The sequence below is a fragment of the Alligator sinensis genome, unplaced genomic scaffold (assembly GCF_000455745.1).
Source record: "Alligator sinensis unplaced genomic scaffold, ASM45574v1 scaffold1044_1, whole genome shotgun sequence".
Lineage (NCBI taxonomy): Eukaryota > Metazoa > Chordata > Crocodylia > Alligatoridae > Alligator > Alligator sinensis.
Genome location: NW_005842283.1, coordinates 1 through 17,190, shown reverse-complemented (window position 1 = coordinate 17,190; position 17,190 = coordinate 1). Strand labels below are relative to the sequence as shown.

Sequence of the window (17,190 nt, the reverse complement as noted above, 5' to 3'; positions counted from 1 at the left end):
GCTGAACAATGAAAAGCCAGAGTGGACACCTGAAGGGTGTCAATATTATATCCGTAGGTAGATCTGGCAAGTTTGCCAAGTAGATTGTTATTGGTCTTGATTTTGGCAGCAAGTCTTCTCAGCTGGTTGTAGTAAGCCAGAGGTCTATCAAGAACAAGGCCAAGATAAACCAAATATAAATTATATTCCAGTGGGAACTCATTGAGGGATACAATCAGTTCCTGAATTACAGAAGTAGAAACCCCAAACTAATTTCAAAGCGTTCAAGTACCAGTTACAGCAGTAGTTGGATATAACTGTCAGATCAGAATTCAAAAGTGTTCTTTAGGTCAGAAAAAAATGCATACCCATGCAACTGTCATCAACATAGATGAATTCATGGATAAAAATATTATGTAGATCACAGGAGTACAAGTGAAAAACAGTTGGTAATAGTAGTCAACTTTGTGACAGTCATTAAGTAGAGATTTCCATGAACTGGTTGGCATCATTTCCATGACCTGTGAAATTTTATTTGCACCAAAGTTCTACAATATGAACAAACTGACTCAAGAATATTCTAGATAATTTTACAGTAACGTCAGTGTGCTCTATCTTGTTCTGGGCAGGCAAGGTACTTTGACAAGATATGTTATCTTGTATTAGACCAACTGAGTAGTTGAATAAAAGATATCACATCTACTCAAAGTACTTTGCCTGCCTATGTCCTTAGACCAATACGGCTACAACCAAAATCCCAGTATCGTGTTCTAGGCAGAAGTCAGATCAAGGAACTCGGAACCAGTCTCTTCAAATTTTTCTGGTCCATTTTCAATAGGTGTCATTAATTCAAGCACTGGAGCTATGAAGAAACTTGCCTGATGTGTTCCTGTCTGCTGTTCTCTACCAGAACACCCTGTGTCTGCTGTTCTCTACCAGAACACCCAACTTTCCCCTGGAGCAGTGCAGGGAGTTGGCAGAAGGGTGGCTGGGTGTGCTGGTGGCCAAAGAAAGCAGCGGGGATAATACACGGGGTGCGAGAAGCCTGGGCAGGATCAGAGAAGCATTGGATTGGGTGCCTCTGAGCTGGGGCAGCATCCGGCCAGCTAGCAACCCACCTGGGCTTCCAGCACTCCATGCACCATCCCTGCCACCTTCTCCAGCTGCCAGCAAATGCAGCTGCCCTCTGCCACCTTCCCACGCTGCCCCAAGGGCAAGGCAGTCCATTCCCAGGTGGCACCAGGCACGCTTCAGCCTTCAGCCTCAGGAGCCTGCTGAAGGCTGAAGCGGTGAGGGGCTTGATCTTTTTTTTTCCCCTGAGGAGCCTGCCCACCTCTCCAACAACTGCAGGGCAAGCTGAAAGATCAATGGCATAGATTAATGGCACCCCCAGCTGCTGGAGAGGTGGGCAGGCTCCCCCCCCCAAAAAAAAAAAAAAATAAAAGGATCAGGTTTCTCACTTCTGCCTTCAGCAGGCTCCTGCAGCTGGCAGGACAATCATGTATATAGAGTGATGGAAACTGAAATGGTGAGATTTCAATTAAAAACTCACCAGTCCAATTTAGGGAGCATAGACTACAACCCAAAGGATTAACCCCCCTCATGTGTACAAGTGCCCCTTGGTACCACACGCTTAGAATCTGGCAGCATCTACTCAGCCTTTCACCTTTCTTAGATAGATGAGCTGAGTTCAAAGTACCTTACTTGTGTGTTTAAAAGACAGTATGGGGAGATCTGTGCACAAGACCCTAAAAAAGGTCCTGGCTGTTCAGAATGGACTTTGAAACAGCCTGTGACACATTTCATAAGAGGAAGGCTTGCTCTTTCTCCCCTGCCTGGCTAAAACTATCCCTCCACTCCTTAGTATTCTATGCATCAGCTATGGGATCATTCAGGGTGAAAGGCAATGTGTGAATGTAAGGTATAATGAGAATTAATAGTTGTAAAAGTCATGTGTAAGGTCTCCTGCAGTGTAAAAGATGACAGCCATCCACTTAACATGTGAGACTGGGAAGTTCTGCTTTGAGCAAATCAATCTAATTAAGTAGCAGTGGCCAACTGTTTATATTTAAAATACATAAAAACAATCCCTTGTAGTATGAATAGATCCAACAGTAGAAAATAAAGCACAGCAATATCATGGAGTCATGGTTAATGTGACAGCTTCTGTTTATCTTAACTTTCGGTAGCTTTAAAAACGAGAACCAAGAGGGAGGAAGCAGGAAGACAATTTAGTGTTCAAGAATAGCTGGTGTGAAAGGAAGGGAGGTTTCCCTTTGCCGTGTGAAAAAGATAACTTGCAAGGTCTTGTTCTCTCTTTAAATATACTTTATGCCATTGACTGGAATTTACTGAGTACCTGAACATTGAGGGCTTTTAAAAATATTTATATGAGTAAAAATCTTGTTTAATATTTTTTTTAAACAACATAGATCTTACTGGTACATAAGGTTTGGGGGATTTTTTTTATGGCAGGGATTCGTACCAGTGTTACTGTAAATCATTCAGACAAATATATACATTTGGATTACATGGCTATTTGCTATTAGTCTTATTTTGTCACATGTTTCATATAGTGATTTTCAAAAGCCATAGTTGCTGTAATGCATCGTAAGCTCAAGCAAAAGGTAGCCAACAAGACTCATAGTTTTAAATATTTAACTTTTTATAATCATATCTTTTTTTAGAGGGACAGATTTTCCAACAGATTCAGGTAGACAGTTGGGCAAATGCCCAGTTCTGGTTGTTTAACCATAAAATGATTGCACTTTAGGTATTCAGGCTACCATTAACTTTTCTGCATTCTTGCCACCAATATCTAATTCACTAGTATGAAATTAGTATACACACACACACAAATACAACCATGAGAGTTATACAGATAGTCTATCACAGTAATAAAGTTGGACACTTGAATTGCATGTCAGTGCCAACATTTATTCTCTTACTTCTCTTTATTCTCTTAGATCAATAATGAAGCCTGCACTTTCCTGTGGTTGATAGAAAAAATATTCCTGAAGAAACCTTGAGAAAGTACTTTAATAGCTTGGCTATGACTTTTCTCGGTGGAGACATTTGGCTACATCAGCACCTTATTCGGGCCAGATAAAGTTTAATATTTCCTCAGACCTTGGCTTTGATTTATGAACAGGTTAACAGGTATACATTGTGTGCTTGTTTGACGACAACGTGTAGTGTGAATAAAGCTTTTACAGGAGGCAGTGTATTCAGCACAGGCCTGGGACTTATAAGGCTTACCTCCTATTCCACTTTATCACTATCTCACTGTTTAATGCAGAACAGATCCAGTTTGGTTTTGGAGACTCCACAACAGGATTGAGGTTGACTATATAAGGAGCCTAAATGCCTAAACCCAGTCAGTTTGGATTACTTTCCCAAGGTGAGGGGCCTCAGTTTTAGACATTGAGTGTTGGGGCACTTACATTAAATGCAAGTGCCCCAACACCAAACAAGACTGGATGCTTTGTCCCCTTCTGTAAAATGATTATAATAACCGGCTACCTCTCTGAAATGGTGCTACAAAGCTGAGCTCCTTAACATTTGCAAAGCACTAAGAAATCCTCCCATGGACTTCCTAGTTGTTCATAATTGGTAACTGAAAAATATCAAGAAGCCAGGTAGTGGTAATCCTAGTGAAGACTTATGGGTTCATTTATTAAAATGACTACTTTGTCTTAGGACTGCACTGGGATATTTTAGGGCCAAATGCTCAAATCAGAACCTTCACTGAAATCAGTGGAGCTGTGTAAATTTAGCTGAGGATATGGCTATTATTATTATTATTATTATTATTATTATAACAGCTTCCCAACCCTAATTCTAAAACCAAGAAGCTGTCACATGAGCTGTTCATCCCAGTCCAAATTCAGAAAAACCTGTGCATTTGGGAAAGCACATAAGCATCATTAAATATAGACTCTAACTAAATCTCAGCACAAACTTTCATACTGTTCTGAATAGGAATGGACTTAAGTCAATGCTTAAGAGCTTTTCTGAACTGGATCCTTGTCTTGATTTTTTTTGTTGCTGAAAGTTGACAGGTAAATCTGAAAGTCTCTGATTTTTTAGAAATGCCCTTATGCATCCTGTGCTTAGGGATGGGCTCATATCATCCCAATGTTCATTACATCTAGTACACATTTCCTAAGCTGTTTTTGCCATTGTCATTTTCACAGCACTCATTTCTTTGCCATCCAAATTGATTTTGAGTGATTAGAGAGCACTGCTCGCATCTACAGCTAAAGCAATAATGTTTCTGCCAACAGCTAAGAATGAAAGCTGGAACAGTACTCAAAATACATGTTCAGAAACATATCCATAGGGCAACTTCCTGTTTTATTGGCAAATCTACTTTTCTACCATCTAATAAAATTGTTTGAACCATGGAAGCTTAATACTGCAAAGAATATTTGATGCCTTGTTGGAAATATCATATGTTGAATCTGAAGAAATTCATTATACTCTTAGCTCATTAATTCATTGCACTGAGAAAGCACAGTCTCAGTTATCCACTTGGGTGTCCACTTTACTCATCCTCTCTAATAATTAAATATATAGATTATATAGAATTATATATAAAATTATATATAAAATTATATAGATTCATAGATGAATCTATGAATCTATATAATATTAAAGCAGGATCCTTTTCACTTTATGAACCCTAATGGTACTTAGTCTACTTCCTACTGCATCTAACACCCACAAATCATGGTTTCTTGCCTAGCTACAACTCCAGAACTTAAGTGTGTATGGCACAACATACTTGCCTGGCTAGAGAGCACCCGACTGAGCATGCTCACTAGCCATGGGGACACCTGTGTGTCTGCTGTTACACAGCTAGTAAAATGCCATGTGAAGTAAAATAGGATTCTGAACCAAATGCTCCTTTTTCATTAAGAAATGGGGGCAGGAGAGCAATCCAGGCTGACCTTGACAGGTTCAAGAAATGGGCGGACGAGAACCTAATGGAGTTTAACACTGAAAGATGCAAGGTTCTCCACCTTGGGAGGAAAAACCTGCAGCACCTTTATAGGCTTGGCAGTGCTACGCTGGTTAGCACTACAGATGTAAGGGACTTGGGAGTCATGATTGACCACAAGATGAACATGAGCCTTCAGTGTGATGCTGCAGCCAGTAAAGCAAGCAAAAATGCTGGCTTGCATCCATAGATGCTTCTCAAGCAAATCCCAGGACGTCATTCTCCCCTTGTACTCGGCCTTGGTGAGGCCGCAGCTGGAGTACTGCATCCAGTTTTGGGCTCCACAATTCAAAAAGGATGTGGAGAAGCTTGAGAGAGTCCAGAGAAGAGCCACACGCATGATCAGAGGTCAGGAAAACAGACCTTACAATGACAGGCTGAGAGCTATGGTACTCTTTAGCCTGGAAAAGCGCAGGCTCAGGAGCGATCTGATGGCCACCTGTAAGTTTATCAGGGGTGTTCACCAGGATCTGGGGGGGACGATTGTTCACCAGAACGCCCCAAGGGATGACAAGGTCGAATGGTTATAAACTTCAGCAAGAACATTTCAGGCTGAACATAAGGAAGAATTTCTTCACTGTCTGAGCCCCCAAGGTCTGGAATAGCCTGCCAATGGAGGTGGTTCATGCAACTACATTGAATGCCTTCAAGAGAAATTTGGATGCTTATCTTGCTGGGATCCTATGACCCCAGCTGAATTCCTGCTCCTTGGGCAGGGGGCTGGACTTGATGATCTTCTGAGGTCCCTTCAGCCCTAAAAAAAATAAAATAAAATAAAAAATAAAAAAATCAATAACACGTATAATATGTATGCCATAACTGGGCTTAAAACCAGAATTAAAAAATGTCAAGGAAATTAGAGACCTCTGCTTACCTCCAGAGTTGCCTTCCACAACAGTATCAATAATCATAGCTCAAAGTGCAGTGGTGTCTTCAGTCTTCTGAACATCTGCCATCAGGAAATTATTCCTGAATTATTGTAACAGTTGATTCTCACTGCCTATAGATCAGCCATCAGATGCTAGTGACTCTCAGAGTTGCTACCAAGGCAAAGAAATATTTCTGCATGTTAAGTACTGAATAAGAATTCTCCCAAAACCAGGAATGAAGAGTCAGCGTCCAATATTTTAAATCTGAAAATTCACCCAACAGAGTAGATGTATATTTGGTCAGTTTAGAGTTCTTCTCTGGAGTTGGAATAATCCAGGTGGAAAGAGAGCTAGTGTCAGGACTCAACTATGTACCAACGATGCTGGCACCATCAAGAACCGGCAGAACAAGTTAGGATTTCAATTAAGTTGCAGGAATTTGTAACATTAACTCAGGATCTATAGAGAAACTTGGGACTGGCAAAGAAAGTAAAAGTTTGTGTCAGGTTAAGAACAATTAATGGCAGGTCAGTTACAGTAAGCCATATTGCATTATAGCATCTTCCCCATTAATTGTTGATGTTATGTGATAATCGATGAGTGCTTATTTGACTCAGCCAAATGCTAATTAATGCAAGCAATTCACTCACCTAAATGGTAATACAGTATTCTCTCAACCATTGGGTATTTTTAACTGGAAACATTTATGTTGTTGTAACTACTGCTAGAGTCTGAAGAAAAGTAGCATGTCTTTTGGTCAGCATACCTCTGTGCAATGGTTGTGGGGTTTGGTTCCTTCATTTGTTGGCTGTTTTGGTTTTTTAGAAGCAAGCAGTGACAACGATGTGGACAGGACACATTTGTGAAGGGAGAAGGCTACCTCTCACACAAAATCAAAGAGTTGACAAGAAAAAAAAAAGATAAGGAGGCTTAAAAGGGGAATCTAAGTGGAGATGGTGGTAGAAACTACAGAAGAGGTGAGCAGAATAATAATATGGGGAAAATATGACAAGTGAGACAGGCCTATGAAAGTGAGCGGGAGAACTAAAGAAAAAGTGTCAAACTCTTGAGACAGGGGCGTAGGTTGTAGCCGTGTTGGTCTAAGGACATAGGCAGACAAGGTTCTTTGGGTGAATCTGATATCTTTTATTAGACCAACTTAAATAGTTGGAAAACAATTATTAAGCAAGCTTTCAGGTTCAAAAACCCTTCGTCGGGCTAAGGAAGTTTCTGCAGTTGGTGTGTGCTCTTCCTGGATGGAACGAAACGTAAAGAAGCCAGAGGCTGGGCTGGTATGCATACAAGACCTGTCTGTCAAAACTCTTGAGAAGGATGCAATGGGGGTCTATTATCTTCCAATGTCCAAGGCTTCTGGATCTGCTCAGCTGAAGATCCTCTCTTTTAGCCTGGGGAATCCTAAAGAGACATTACAGCTGACAACTATCCCACATTTTTAGGCACCTCAAAAAAAGGGGAGGGAATCAAAGTAAAGTGCTGTGATTAGACTGTGGTTATGTTCTGGCAGGCCTTAATTAACCAATAGCCTCTTCAGGGCTGAAACTGTCTAGACATAATTTGACCAGAGGGTAATTTGTCACCACCGTTACCCCAGAATCCAAGAATGGGAGGTGGCTTCTTTGCAGCTCCTCACCTGAGCTGCTCCAAATACATATTGGATGCAGCTGAAAACCGAGTACCAGCTTTTTAAAAAGGCACAGTATGCATGTGAATGTATTTTCTTTTGGCCATTGCACTTCAGTTGTTTAGCATACAGAAGAAAGTAACATATCCATTTGGCATCCAGCTTTAACTACAACTAAAATGGACGATTAACGCTGTTGTTTAAGAGCCTAAGTTTTGCCTTTCATGCCCTTCCCCACCCCTGTCACATTTGGGAAGCATGATTACTATTCCTGCAAGCAACACAAGACAAGAGATTGGATAGCAGCCAGAGCCTTTTAACATCTGCATAAGACTTAACATGCTGAGCATGTCTAACAGCTGCTGCCTTTTCCAGGAGAATAGCAGCCAAAAAGACTATTATGACAGATGCTTTTCTCATCCACCAGTAAAATCTGGGACATTTTTGTAATGTATACACAAACTATGTACAGTACATGTCTCAGACCCACACTGGTGATGACTCCCTTGCAGTGGCACATTGGATGATGTTGTCCCTTTAAATTAACCTTTTAGGGGTACAGTCAATAAGTGATTTAGGCACCAGAAATGCACACACTTAAATGTGATGACCATTTAGTGTAAAGAACAGACATGGCGCTGGGAAGAGAAACCAGAGCTCCCCGCTCCGAAGTGATCTCCCCACGCTTCTTAGGTTGCTTCTTGTGCTCCCTCTCAAGCACATTGAATCTTATATTCCAGCTTGCACAGTAGCCCAGCTTTAACAGGAAGGGTGGGGAATGCCCTTCTCCCACCTGCTACAGAATGGCCTGTAGCCTGATCGTGGTGAGGTCACACTCCTGCAATATGAAACAGGAACAATGCCTCAACAGGATGAGTGGTTTTGTCACTAGGCTATCGTATAACAGAGGGTGGCATCAGTGCTGCCACGTGTATTTTGACTCCTGCGGTCAGAGTTTAGTGTGGGAACTGATGGGTGCTCATCTCAGCCAGCCAAACATTAATTGACAAGAGCAGTTGTATCGTAGAAGAAAGGTGTGGCCACTGCTGCCTGTCATGAGGAACCCCAATCCTGGCCTGTGTTCGGGAAGCTCTGCGAATTCCCACCAGAGCAAGCTCTTCAGGGGACAGAGGCAGAGGAATGCCTACTTTGTGGATCTCATTTGGATTTAGATGTGACCTAGGCACTGAGCTGCTCCATCCTGTCAAGTGTGAAACAGTTCTGGGCAGTTGTAGTGGCACAAATCTAGGTGGCCTGAGAAACCTGGGCACGCAGTAAAGCTCCTCCAGTAATAGGTGACAGCTGAGTGAAGATTTGTAGGATCACAGTTTGGGACTTAGACAACAAAATTCAACAACAGCTTAAGTCCCTTGGAGCCTGATTAAACTTCTATTACAGTTAGAGGAAATACTCCCATTAACTTCAGTAAGAGCTGCACTGGATTCTTAGAAAAGTAACCATTAAAATGTAAGAGAGCCATACACCTGGAATAAAAATAAACATGCTTGTTTGACCTCCCCCACCCCTCTCCCCACACACACGTTTTTAAAATAAAAATGGTAAAAGTGCTGCTGCCTGTGGTCAGAAATTGGCTAGGAGACTTCTAAGATTAAGTCTGGGTGCAGCAGGAACTGACCTGAGTAGGTGGTTCCCTTGTATCTGAGCCAGCATTGAACTGGAGGTCAACATTTTGTTGCACAGGGCAGCTCCAACATCTGGCCTAATGTGCGGAGCAGAGTGAGTGAGACTCCATGATGACGAAGTCAAATATAATGTGACAAGTCACAGGTCTTGAGAAACTAAGGGCCTGATTTACAGATATACTGAGCATTTTCAACTCCCATTGCCTTCAGGTGAAAATGCAGATGCTTAGCACCTCTGAAATAAGCCACTCACTACATCAATTTGTTTTCATGATATTCTGTTACTAGAAGTATGTATATATACAATGCTGTATCAAAATCGATTCCAGAGAATCATTTTATATAATGCCTTTGAGTGAGATTATCAGGGAAAGGATATACTACCTGGATAAGGATGTTTTATCCTGGACCAAACTTTTCTGGAATTGAAAAAACAGTACAGTGAATATCCCATGATAGCTACTGTTTCACATGTGGTTTTATATTGCCAGTGACACATTTTCCAAAATAACCAAGAACAATTTTTTGATTCTTTGACAAGTCATTTCAAGACAGCTAGAATGACAGGCTCCCATGACACTCTGCTGCTTAGTACAGAATTTAGTGTCAATGGAGATATTCATAAAAGTCTCTGTTAACTACATAATGCAACTGAGTTAGTACTACATCCCAGAGGCATTTATTCCAGGGAAAACAAGAAATCAATCACACTGTGTCCAGGCAGCATTCCTAAGAGTAAACTTACAGCATCCTTACAAACTAAACCAACATCTGGCTGAAGAAACTCGGGCAGCATTGAACATTCAAATCCTCAGCGCTTGTCAGGTTTACATAAGCTCCAGCACATGTTCAAGAAACAGATGAAAATGTGGAAAACCAGAAGAGTTTCCAGAGCGGACAAAAACATCAGATTCTGGAAAAAGACTTAATTTCCTTCTGCACCATTTTGTAGCATCAGTTTATATCCTGTCAGCTGCATATCCTCACTGCAAGCAATACATAAGGAGATAAAAGGTAATCTACGTAAAAAAAAAGACCAACTCTTTCAAGGGAATATATATGGCACTTCTCATTTCTATCCCCTCCTTAATCCATTGTGAAGCAATACATTGCAAACTTTAGCCTGAGTTTTGAAACATCTCCTTAATTTCCAGAAGGATCAGTTTATTGTGAAAGAATATTTTTCATTAACTGTGGGAGAAAGAGTGGTATGAACAGCCTTATGGTACGTGTCAGCCTGCCACAGTGTCACAAACAGACAGTAATAAAAATGAACAAGTTTTACACAATCCAGCTACTACTGTGAAATCATCTTATATACAAACCCTTATATAACAACATGCTAAACATTAATATTGGGGCAGAGGCATAACTATCAGTCTGAGGAACTTATAATGCATTTGTATAGTGCCTATGAAAACGTATCTATGATATTGCTTGGCACCTATGGGTGCATCCACACATGCAAGCACGTGCGCTTGAAGCAGCTCAAATAGAAGCGGTGCAAATTTGAGCCAGAGCTTTTTGCCTCAGTGCACATGCTTGGACATGCACTTTGTTGCGGAGCAAATTGTGCCAGTTGGGGTAAAATAACTCTGCCTGGCTCCTCTTGGATCTGCAGCCATGGGGAACTAGAGGCTGGGGCCAGCACCTGTGCTGTCCCCAGCAGTATAAAAAGCTACCCTGTCCTGGCCCCATCTGTACAAAAAGCTGCCCTGGCAAGCAGCTCAGGGTTACTCACTGTCAGGAGATTCTGGGGCCCGGCCACTTGGTACCTGGGGACACTACTCCTTGGGCCAGCTGGACTGCTGCAGCAGCATCCCAAATCCATTTTTAAAAATACTCCAAAATCCATGTTTTTCCATAATTAAAACAAAAGACCACTCTATACACACACACACACACACACACACACATATATCTAGAGCAAGGGAGCACGAGATCAGTTGGGCAATGCTTTATCGGTATATTTACAATGTTAAAGCAATGTGGAAGCCTGCCAGTGTTTCTATCATCATGATACAATACATTCTAAAAACCTATATGTGTTCATGTGTACTTTTGGTTTTCTTCACACATGATGGGGGGATGTGGTGTTTGCGGGAACGGGGTGGGAAGGAGTGTGGGAACCTTGTGGCGGGGCTGCTCAGAAGGGATGGGTCCCCTGGCCCCCACAGGGTGCAGCCCCCCCCACAGCACATGGAATGCCCCCCCCCACAGGACCCCAGCTTCCCCCTGGAGGGCCACAGCCCCTATCCCCTACAGGGCCCCTGCCCTGGGTCCCAGGCACCCTGGAGGGCCCCAGCCCCACCTCCCAGGGCCCATAACTTACCTTAATCAGCGGGACTGGGATGCTCTGAGCCATGGCAGCAGGACCCTGCCAGCCCCAGGGCCCCTCTGCCGCCCAGCAGGGCTGGGCCATGGTGACAGGACCCAGAGCAGGATGTGGGGACTGCATGCTGGGCCCAGCCAGGTCCTGGGGCCTCTCTGCCACCCAGCCGGGCCAGGCCATGGTAGTGGGACCCAGCGCAGCAAGTGAGGACCATGTGCCAGGCCCAGCTGCCCTTTGGGCCTCTCTGCCACCTGGCCAGGCCAGGCCATGGTGGCAGGACCTGGCGCGACACGCAGGGACTGCGTGCTGGGCCCAGCCAGGTCCTGCTGCCCTTGAGGCCTGCTTGCTGCCTGGCCAGGCCAGGCCCTTGGTGGCAGAACCCAGTGTGGCACGTGGGGACTATGTGCCGGGCCCACCAGGTCCTGCCACCCTTGGAGCCTCTCTGCCGCCTGACTGAGGCATTCCCATGGTGACAGGCCCTGGCGCGGTGCACGGGGACTGCACACCATGCCCAGACAGGTCCTGTCAGCCCTGGGGCTGCTCCTGCTACCTGTCCAGGCTGGGCCCATGGCAGCAGCACTTGGTGGAGCACAGGAAGGATGGTCCCCACACACTGTGGCGGGTCCTGCCTCTGCCCTGCTGTGCTGTGCTTGCAGGGGGGGGTGGTGCGCAGCAGGGCCTGGGCCAGCCCTGTGTGGCTCGCTAGTCCAGCTTTGCACCAGAGTGGGTCACAGGGCTCCGGGAGGCACGGGTCCTGTGCATGCCTCCCAGAGCCCTGCGACCCACTCTGGTGCAAAGTTGGACTACCGAGCTGCATGGGGCTGGGCTGGGTCCATACGCCCTGCAGCTCTGAGGACATCCCCCCCCTGCCACTCTCCAACCTCCCCAAATCCATGAACCCCTCCCCCCACTTACCTTGGGCAGTGCTGAGGCAGCAGGAGAATGAAAGCGTCTCTTCTGGACGCCACAGAGTCTCTTTTGGAGGACTGATCTCCTGGCACGTTCTGGGACCATGCCTTGTTCCGCTCTTCTGCAGAGCATTTTTTTTAGACCCCTGGATATCCAGGGGTCTAATTTTCTCTCCGTGCTGCAAGTTTGCAGCGTAGGGAACATTTTATCATTCCTGCACGTCCCTCTTGCCCCGCCTCAAAGGGGTTTGAGATGGGGCAAGAGGCATGTGTGTGCTCGTCTGGACGCGCCCTATGAGTACTATTGGAATGCAGATACTCATTTCTTATGCTGATGAGGAAAGGTAGCCATTGTACCATCAGAAGCAACAAGTAATAACAGTCAAATCTACAGAATATATGAAAGGGAGAAAGGATCAGATTCTTTATCTAGCTAATTGCCAGCAAAACAAATTCTCTTAGATAGCAAGGTTCTACGCAGAGAAAATGTTTCATTGCAAGGTTACATATTCATGAGGAAATATGTACAATGTAATGGGTTTTTTTTCTTTTCTTTTCTTTTCTTTTTTTAATAGACTAACTGCACTTTCAGTTACCACATCTGTGTCATGGAATAATATAAACCAAACAGGAGATGGAGGGAGGGAGGCGGAAGGGTATCAGAAAAGTTACTGGCTGGGAATGGCACTCATTAGAAACCGAACAGAAGTTTGCACAGCAGGTACTGATCTGTCATTTCCTCTAACAAGTTGGGTTCTCCCTGCTGGTTTAAATCCCCACACAGGAAACAATGCTTGATGCAACCCCTTCCTTTTTTCCCCCACCCCCTCCCTCCTGTATCTTTATCTTTTGTGGCTTAAAAGTGTGAAAACACTGCTGTGCACGTCACTGAGGAAAACTGGGAATGCTGCTTTATGAGATTTGCAGTAGCTTTGTTCACTGCTGCCAACTTCTGAACAGCTTCGTGGGTGACAGCAAGAAAGTAAAAGCCAACATGTTTCCTCTCAGCATCTGTTGGGCAGTGAGAATAGCATGAGGAAGCATGAGCCAGTTACTTACAGACCTCAGAAGCTAAGTCTTGGGGAGAGGAAGGTATCATTTGTCTGTTTCACTCCATTTGTAAATGGTAACATTCAATAGGATAATCTAATCAAGGCTGGGGCCAGATCCTTGGCCTTACTCCCTCTTTGGATGACAGAGAGCGCTGCCTGAAACAAAGGTGACCAGTGGATTTAAAGGGAGTGCACCTGACTACACAAATCAGCCCTGCCCTCTGCCTTCTCTGGAAGAGGGGTCATCTCAGGGATTTCATAAATGTCTAGAGTCGGAAGGGACCTGGTAGATCATTGGGTCTGACCCCCTGCTCCAGGCAGGAAAGAGTACTGTGGTTATATAACCCCAGCCAGATCCCTGTCTAATCTCCTCTTGAACACCTCCAGAGTAGGGGAAAGCACCACTTCCCTTGGAAGCCCATTCCATATTTTGGCAACACTCACCGTAAAGAATTTCTTCCTTGTGTCCAGTCTAAATCTGTTCTCCTTCAGTTTGTGGCCATTATTTCTGCTAACCCCAAGGGGCGCCCTGGTAAACAGTGTGTCCCCTATTCCCTGCTGCCTTCCATCCCCCACCGCCCCGATGAGTTTGCAGGCAGCCACAAGATTGCCTCTGATCCCTCTGTCTGTCTTCATGAGGTCTTACCTGCAGGCCCTCAACCATACGAGTAGCCCTCCTCTGAACCCTCTCAAGGTTATCCACATCCCCCTTGAAGTGCGGTGCCCAAAACTGGATGCAGTACTCCATCTGCAGCCTCACCAATGCCACATAGAGGGGAATTATCACTTCCCTAGACCTGCTTGTGATACTCCTGCTGATGCAAGAAAGATGGTTAGTCTTGCTTATTACCTCGTCACACTGGCAACTCATGTTCATTTTTATGTCAACCAGGACTCCAAGATCTCTTTCCACTGTTGTGGTGCTCAGAATGGTACCCCACAGTCTATAGGTGTGTTGGAGATTCTTTCTCCCCAGCTGCAACACCTTGCATTTATCTTAGTTGAACTGAATCCTATTCTGATTCACCCATTTCCCCAGTCTATCCAAATCCACTTGAATTCGCTCCCTGCCCTCCAGTGTGTTTACTATGCCCCATAGTTTAGTGTCATCTGCAAATTTGGACAAGGTGCTTTCAATCATCCAAATAGCTGATGAAGATATTAAACAGTACTGGTCCAAGGACAGAGCCTTGGGGCACACCATTGCCCACATCCCTCCAGAGAGAAACCAACCCATCCACCACCACTTTCTGGGTGCATCTCATAAGCCAGTTTTTCACCCACCTTACTGTGAAAAAATCCACATCACAGCTACTCAGTTTGCTTATAAGAATTGGGTGGAAAACTGTGTCAAAAGCCTTTTTAAAATGCAGGTAAATAATATTTACTTCCTCCCCTGCATCTAAGCACTTTGCAACCTGGTCATAAAAAGAGACCAAGTTAGTCAGGCAGGATCTGCCTGTTATAAACCCATGATGGTTGCCCCTTAACATTGTGTTACCTGCTGGCCCCCTGCAAATGTGATCCTTTAAGATTTTTTCTAAGGTCTTGCCAAGAATAGAGGTGAAGCTAACTGGCCTATAATTACCTGGGTCCTCCTTCCTCCCCTTCTTGAAGATAGGGACCACGCTGGCCCTTTTCCAGTCCTCTGGGACCTGTTCCAAGTGCTACAAGCACTCAAACAGTTGCACCAGTGGTTCTGCTATGTCATCGGCCAATTCCTTTAGTATCCTTGGGTGAAGATCGTCGGGGCATGCCAACTTAAATATGTCCAACCCTTCCAAGTGCCCCTTCACTAGGTCAGTGCTAACCGTTGGTGGATTGGTATTACTCTCTTGCAACTGGGATGTTCCAGTTGCAAGCGATAGGCTGGGGGGCAAAGGCATAGCCACGTTCCAGTAATCATAAATTGGTAGAAAATGTCTATGGGACCCCTTCAATTGAAAAACAATAGAGTATTCTAATGGTTGCTTTCAGTCTCTAATTTATATCGGCTACCAAACTAGGTTGTGAGACTGTAGGTGGAAAGCTGGAAGAAAGTGTTATGCCTTACACCCAATGTACCAAACACAGCTCAGGTGAACCTGCGGGTCTGGGCCAACATGCATCATATTCTCTTGAAACAGCTGTTGTTGTCCTGTAGTAAAAAAACCCCCACAAAAAACAAAGAACTAACCAAACAAAGAAAACCATCAAAATCTTATCAAAGCAAACCTTCACTATCTTTCCCTGCTGTCTTATAATCACTGTAAACAAAACTGCCCCTCTTGTTTTCTGACACCCCACAGTCTTAATGACAAAATCCCACCTTTCTCCCAGCTGCTACACATGTAGCATGATTTGGTGGGTAAGGTTGGACCAAACCAAGAATAGACTCCTGCCCAAGAGAGTTTGCAATGTAAAGGCAGAATAGCTATGCTAAACTACCAAGTAAAAGCTGAGAAGGATTCACGCTCATTAATGCTATAGAAATTCACAGAATGTCTTTTTAGACCTATAGATATGTGTGTGTGGGGGGGGGAAATCTCCTTTTTTATCTTCTTTCCTATGAATTTCCTACTGAAATCAGCCTCCCATCTCTATGAACCAGTGCTATCAGACTCAGAAGCAGAGATGATATCACCTCCACTTGATCTACCACAAGGATCCTATAAAAAGAAAGACGTTTCTGCATTGCACAGAACATGACTCAGCTAGCAGTGAAGTGAAAGGACTATAACATTGTCATTTAACTCTGGCATGCTGTAACTGGAAAATCTTTGTGTATGCCTATACTATAGTATGCCTATACTATAGTATGCCTATACTAAGCTGTTAACTACCTGTAAACTATATACAGTTTCAATTCAAATATTTCTCTTTTTAATCTGAATTTGGCTGGTCAACAGGAATGGGGACTGATTCTAAGTGTTAAAAACTGGAAGGTTGCAGTAGCATAAGTACCACATAGATGCATAAAGTGAAACAAGATTTAGCCCTTAGTCTGCTCCCTTTCTCTTCTACACAGTTAAATACATACATGTAGGGTGGATTGAACGTGGATCAAAAGGGGGCAAGAGTGCTCAAAAGCCCCCATAGCTCACCAAAAGCATCCAGGAATGTCTCATACCTAAAAAAGGAGGCATACACCCAGTGGAAGGGAGGACCCATCACCAAGGAGGATTATACCTCCTTGGCTCGAGATTGTAGTGGGGCTGTTAGGAAGGCCAAGGTGGAGATGGAACTAGGACTAGCGACCTGGATCAAGGATAACAGGAAGTCATTTTTTAAATACATAGGGGGTAAAAAGAAGGTACAGGGTAAAGTGGGACCCCTGCAGGACACCCTAGGAAATCTGGTGGTCACACCAGATGACAAAGCTAATCTCTTTAACAATTTCTCTGCCTCCACCAGGTCATCCTCTCCACCAGGATCCCCGACAGTCCCAGGGGAGGCACAGCCAGTCCCAGGGTCAGTGAGGACCTAGTCAGGGAACTTCTGGTGGGACTAGACGTATTCAAATCAGCAGGCCCTGATGATCTCCACCCCAGAGTGCTGAGGGAATTAGCAGAGGTCATTGCAGGACCCCTGGCTTGGATTTACAAGCATTCATGGTGCTCTGGTGAGGTGCCAGAGGACTGGAAAAAGGCCAATGGGGTCACCATTTTCAAAAAAGGGAGGAAGGAGGACCCAGAAACTACAGGCCCATTAGTCTTACTTCAATTCTGGGGAAGCTCTTAAGAAAATTATCCGGGTACATATCTGCAAGGGACCAGCAGGGGAG

At 44.3% G+C, this 17,190-nt stretch overlaps 1 long non-coding RNA gene across 1 annotated transcript in view; it reads left to right on the top strand.

The window, feature by feature from the left end:
- LOC112550992 overlaps positions 1–3,105 on the top strand; it is a 19,638-nt gene extending 16,533 nt beyond the window's left edge. The window contains exon 2 of the long non-coding RNA XR_003095091.1: positions 2,946–3,105. This is a non-coding gene — a long non-coding RNA (uncharacterized LOC112550992). The remainder of the gene's footprint in view (positions 1–2,945) is intronic.
- Positions 3,106–17,190: the final 14,085 nt, after the last annotated feature.